The 6,000-nt window shown below is 40.9% G+C and overlaps 1 pseudogene; it reads left to right on the plus strand.

Moving 5' to 3' along the window:
* Window positions 1-2,980, plus strand: part of LOC148032218 (putative nucleoredoxin 1) — a 57,337-nt pseudogene extending 54,357 nt beyond the window's left edge.
* Window positions 2,981-6,000: the final 3,020 nt, after the last annotated feature.

Consider the following 6,000-nt stretch of genomic DNA (forward strand, 5'->3'; position numbering starts at 1 on the left):
AGGGAGAGAAAGACTGTAATTATATTAACGTGTCAAAAAGATGTGTAAAATTACATGTTCTCTCCTTTTATACCAATGTCAGTGTGACATGGCATAATATCAATGTTTATTACACTAATTCCTTATTCTCAACTTCTTACAATCCATCCCCACTCAAAATGAAGTTTTTGTCCTTTAAAAAAAAGATCGAACTTATTGGTATAACCAAGTAGTGGGCTGCAGAGTACTACTCTGTACAGCATTACAAGTGGTAAAAGGTAGTTGGGGGGGTTCTTGGCATAGACCCAGTAAAAGATTTCCTAATATTCAAGAGTAGTACTAGTTTGTGCAGAGGGTCAAGGTCAGCCTGTAGCCACCCGAATCAAAAGGGAAAGTGGTATCGCTGCCATGCATTGGATCAACTTTCATAAAGTCAAAGTCAAGTAGAATTGGAAACATGATCATCATGGTGGTATTCACTAACTCTTCCATAAGCCTCTCAGGCATCACCATGCTCTATATGACTAAAGCATATGAGGCTGAAGTCACCATTGCATGGACTGCATCAACCCCTAAATGCTGTATATTCATGGACCCTACATTCTTAGTGATGTCCAAGCATTTAAACTGCAGGTCTAGGCTCCCACATGGGGTCATGATCATCCAAATCCACATGCTGCCCATGATCTGCTTTCTTGAACTGAGGTTCTTGTTGTGGACCCATACCAAAATGGTCTTCAACAAGATCTTCTCCATCCTTTGCATCATAATATTCAAATACCAAGAGTATTTTAGCAGTCTTTGCCCTGCATGTGGCTTGATGATTACAAGATATTGGCTTAGCACATCGATAGCATAAGCCCGCAACATGCAGTTCCCGTATCATATCACTAGTAAGTTATCTAATGCATTTAGCCTTAGATAGCAATTTACACACCTGCTCATCACCATTGGTCAGCTCAATAATAGTTCTGACATGCTGCTCATAGTCATCTTGCTGCTCATGTACAACAGATGGCTATCCATGCTCATGACCATAATGCTCATGCTGTCCATATTGCATATGGTGATAATAGCCCTGTTGCGCATCAGAGGGACAATTTGGTTGAGCATATGCATTTGCTTCCATTGATGTTTGCTGCTCACGTACATAAGCATGCTGCCTTTGATCATTGATCCCATAGCATTGGTCATACTGTCCATAATCTCTATGAGAATGCATGTCACAAAAATGTTCATGCTGCTGTCCAAATACATCTATTTGCTGTTGCCTACTACCAAAACTTTGGTCATATTGTTGCCCATAAACATGCTGCCCAAGATTGCATGATGACAGTCCAACATGATTACAATGATGTCCTTGCATCCTAGGCTATCCATAAGTATGATGATTGGCAAGTTCATGAGCATAGGTATTGGCATGATGTCGGTCATAATCACTTGCTTGCTGTTGATCAAAACTAGAAGGGTACTGATAAGCATAACCATTATTGTCACATCCATAAGAACTGGGCTGCTCAACTAAGAGAGCTTCACAAGTATAATCATAACTATGTTGCTGAAGAGGTGGATGCTCATAAGCATAAGCATGTTGTCCATAATAGCCATTCTGGTGCCAAGGTTCAATGGAATGATACTCATCAGCATATGCATGTTGGCCATAAGCATAAGCATTTGATTCAAGTGTACCATCAGCATATACATGTTGGCCATAAGCATAAGCATTTGATTCAGGTCTTGCTTTTTTTTTTTCCATAACCGCCTTCACAAGAGCAATACACTGATCAGCTAAAACTCCAAGTTTGTCAATATTAGCCTGTGTTTGAAGCCACCCTTGTCCAAGTTTGTCAATATTAGCCTGTGTTTGAAGCCAACCTTGTCTAAGTTTGTCAATATTAGCCTGTGTTTGAAGCCAACCTTGTTCACTAGAGCTGGAGCTATTGATCTCAGCTGCCATTGTAGTCAAGTTGAAGAGATATGTTGTTCCTGTCCTTGCCTTAAGATTCTGGTTTTCACTCATCTGACGTGCATACTCCCAAAATACATAGTCCCCAAATCAGGACCAGCAAACACATTCAACTGTACCCTGCCCTGAGATTCAACACATTAAGGTCTTCATTGTTTGAAGTAAACTCGATTTCATTTGTACGTAGACCAAAGGAAAAATCTCTGATTGCCCTGCTCCTAAGCTCAACAGCAGTCGTTGGGACCAGAATCCAATTGTATGCTCCCCAACAAACACCACAGCAACTGCCACAGTAGTAGACGGAGGGGTGTGGTCACTCAGCCACTTTGCCAACAGCATGTGGTTCCCCAGGGTACATATAGATTTCAAGGCAGATAGTCTGATGCAATGCCTGCAAGGTCTCCAGTTTTGCCCTTTGTTCTCACAACTACCGGCGACCCGGTTAGGTGTGCAACCAATGGCCTGCCATGCCAACTACCTCTGTACTTCCTTCACTTGAATCTGCTACAAATGATTGGACATCACTTCTGGGGCCATCAGCTTTTGTTGCCAGCTCTCAGCCTGATGGATCTCTATGCGCCCCTCCTTTGTGCATGTAGCAATGTCTTCCTTGGATTCAGGGGCCTTCCACAATGAAGACACCAAAGAGGCTCTTCCACGAAATGCCTGGTTTGCTACCAATCAGTTTGCTGTAGCTGTCATCTTTCACAACAGGATGAAGCAACATGAATGTTGCGTGATCCTAGGAGGGCATTATTCGATCAAAGCTCTCAACTAGGAATCACCAGAACTTGTAATCTGCTAGAAGTGAGTAACTCCAGTGAACCATTTTCTGTGACAAGCAGTAAGAAATCTGAGGCAAGAGATATTCCTTCAGAAGCTGGAAATGGTGCATCACCTCGAGTGATCCTGTTGCCTCCTCACAATGGTGGTTCACATGAAGTTGACAATGCAGGTGTTGATGGCTGTAAAGCTTCTGCAAATGCTGATGATGTTGTAGCAACAGTGGGAGTAGCTAAACCGCTAGCTAGATGAAATAAGATTTTCAAATCCCAATGTTGTCGGACGGGAAGGGTTTTCAGTGGAGTTCATGAGTGCTCCATTCATGAATTGCCCCCAAATGGAACATGCTATGCAGACTCCTTGATGTATGAGGAAGAAGTTCACTGCAATTTTCGTGCATTAGTAAACCCCATTTGTCTTACTGGAAGTATCAACTGGATGATGTGGATTACTAAGCGAGTGGCTTTCCTGCTGCTGCGAAGCACTGGTTAGGCCATTTCTGCCAACGTGCTCGCAGCAAGTGGTCCAATGCTATGCACGAATGCAGTGTCTGCGCGCCTACCTACCTGCCTGGTAGATGGCACTATGTCTTAGGTCCTTGAGGCCGATGCAGAGAACCCCGATGTTTGCTTCGCAGGACGCACACCAGGCGTGTGTACCCTATGCTTTGTGCCTGCGTGGTCTACTACCCTGTAGGTAGGCTTCGTGGAAGGCGATGCTGCAGCAATATGAGCCAGCCGTTTTGTCCCCCAAGGCAGGCAGCTGCCTATCTACAATGTCAAATGGGAAGTTCCATGGCGGCTCCCTCTTCTTCGGTGTAGATGGATCGCCTCAGTACCACTACACATCCAAGGGACTATCCACCACAGATGCAGGCAGGATTGACGCAGCAAACGATGCACGTACAAATCTAGTTCCTTCACATTCAGTACGATTGAGAGTGGCCTCTAGAAAAGCTAATGAAACAACTCAAAGAAAATATCACGCCACAGAATGGCAGCACACAATGGTCGGTCCTTTGGACCTAGCGTTGGAACCTACGAAGGAGGAGCTACAGTTGTGTTTGAGGAATGGTTTGGTTCTTGCAATCTCATGAACAATATCCATCCGGGTGCTGTACCGAAAATTGTGGAGAATCCTATACTCTCAAACCCGCCTCCAGAAGGGACGGCACTTTCTGCATATCAATATTTTGAGAACATTCGGAACTTCCTCGTGGCAGTCGAGGAGCTAAAGCTGCCATCATTTGAAGCATCTGTGGAGAAGGAAAGGCTGACGTGCCGCAGGAAAGAAGCCCTGTGCTCCCTTCAACAAGATGAAGATCAGTTAGCAAGGAAGATAAAGCTCTAAATACTGCTATATATGGTGCTTGATCTGAAGCTTAGCAAGCAGAGAAATGTCCCATGCTATCCATTGTAGCAGAGAGATGAAGATCGTGACAAGAAATGAAGTAGAGATCTTGGTTGCACCATGAAAGCTTGAAGAGAAGCTTGAAAGTTGAAGAAGAAAAAGACTCACTTTTGGAGAGTAACCCCATTTAGACCTCTGTCAAGTTCTGTAGTGACCTCCTTCACCCAAAACCCCTAAAATTTTACCTCAAAGTTGAAAAACGAGCTGTCATTTTTGGTCTCTTTGCCTCCAGATTTAACTGAGCCTCCTGCCATAGTTTGTGTGGAGTCCAAGAAAGCTGCCATGTTTAGCACTTCTTGATTGCTGTGGTTCTTCAGTGATGTACGACTTGTCACTGTCTTGTATCATTTTTGTCTGAAATTGATTTTGAAATAGGAAAATGAGACTGAAAATAGAAGAAAAGAATGGATCAAAGACTCAAGCTCTGATACCACTTGTCAGAGAGAGAACTAGGGAGAGAGAAAGAGGAGAGAAAAGACTGTAGAAGAGAGAGAAAGACTGCAAGAAGAGAGAGAAGAAGAGTGACAATGAGAGAGAAAAACTAGATTAGAGAGAGAAAGACAGGAAAGAAGGGGAAGCCATAGAAGTTGTGAGCAAGAAGGGAGAGAAAGATTGTAATTGTATTAATGTGTCAAAAAGATGTGTAAAATTCCATGTCCTCTCCTTTTATACCAATGTCAGTGTGACATGGCATAATATCAATGTTATTTACACTAATTCCATATTCTCGGCTTCTTACAGACATGCTTCGGACACGATGGTGATGTCAAAATGTTAAGATTCAGAGCATAGAATTTTCTGCAGTAACTGCAACATGTTACAAAATACCTCTTGACTCTTAAAACTCTGCATTTCAATTGATATTTGTATTTTCTTTGTAATTATATGTAAGATATGAATGCAAATATCCATGTAAGACTATAATATATAATTAAGGATGGCAAACCATGGCTTTTGCCATGGGGGAGGTTGGGCCTAATCGTACATTTTTCTCTTGTCTTTCTCAATCTATTGAGTTATTCAAATCCTCTTATGTATTATAATGTTGTTTGTATTTAATAGTTCAGATGTTTGATTTGTTAGATTTTTTCCACTAAGCTCTTTGTTTATGATTGAGATTTGATTTGCTAGATTTACCACATGATTTCGCTTCGTAACATTGGTATCAAAGTTTGGCTACGCTTCAAGTTTTCAATTGTATGATATTAGTGTATAGAGAAAACATCATGGAACAATTGCAATCTACAAGAAAAATCACTGCAGATGAATATTCCAACAATATTTTTTTGTGTTTTGGACAGCATTAGATCCACAGTTGATTGACTCGAATTGATCCAATTTGTTATTCTCTGAATTTGGATTATAGCATGGACTTGGCTATGCAAAAAGGATGTTATAGCTAAAAAGATTTTGAAGTTTATTTTATAGTAAATCATAACTTTGTTTTATTTTATAAAAATTTCAATTTTAAGCATATTAAGTCTTTATTTACATAACAAGCTATATAGAAGAGGCGCTTGAAAGTAGTCTAGCTATTGCATATGCTTCGCCATAAAAATCCTCTCAAACAACTATTTTTCAGGTAATCTAACTTTTTACCGGTTCATATTTTGAGGATGGTGTAAAAATAAAAAATTTAGCCCTAAAAAATATCTGCAATTACTATTAGACACAAATTTTACAAATTCTGAATATTTAGCGAGATATTTGAGTCCTTAAGTGACCCTCAATGCAAATTTCACAACAATATGTAGAAAACTTAGTAGTAGCCAACTTTGAGCCCTATTTTTTATGACCTTACCTTTAGATTTGATAATCCATAATAGAGACATGAATTGTAGACCTTTTTGTTCTCTACAACT

This window comes from Lygodium microphyllum, chromosome 8 (assembly GCF_053477565.2).
Source record: "Lygodium microphyllum isolate KBCC chromosome 8, Lygodium_microphyllum_v1.1.10, whole genome shotgun sequence".
In the NCBI taxonomy this organism is placed as follows: domain Eukaryota; kingdom Viridiplantae; phylum Streptophyta; class Polypodiopsida; order Schizaeales; family Lygodiaceae; genus Lygodium; species Lygodium microphyllum.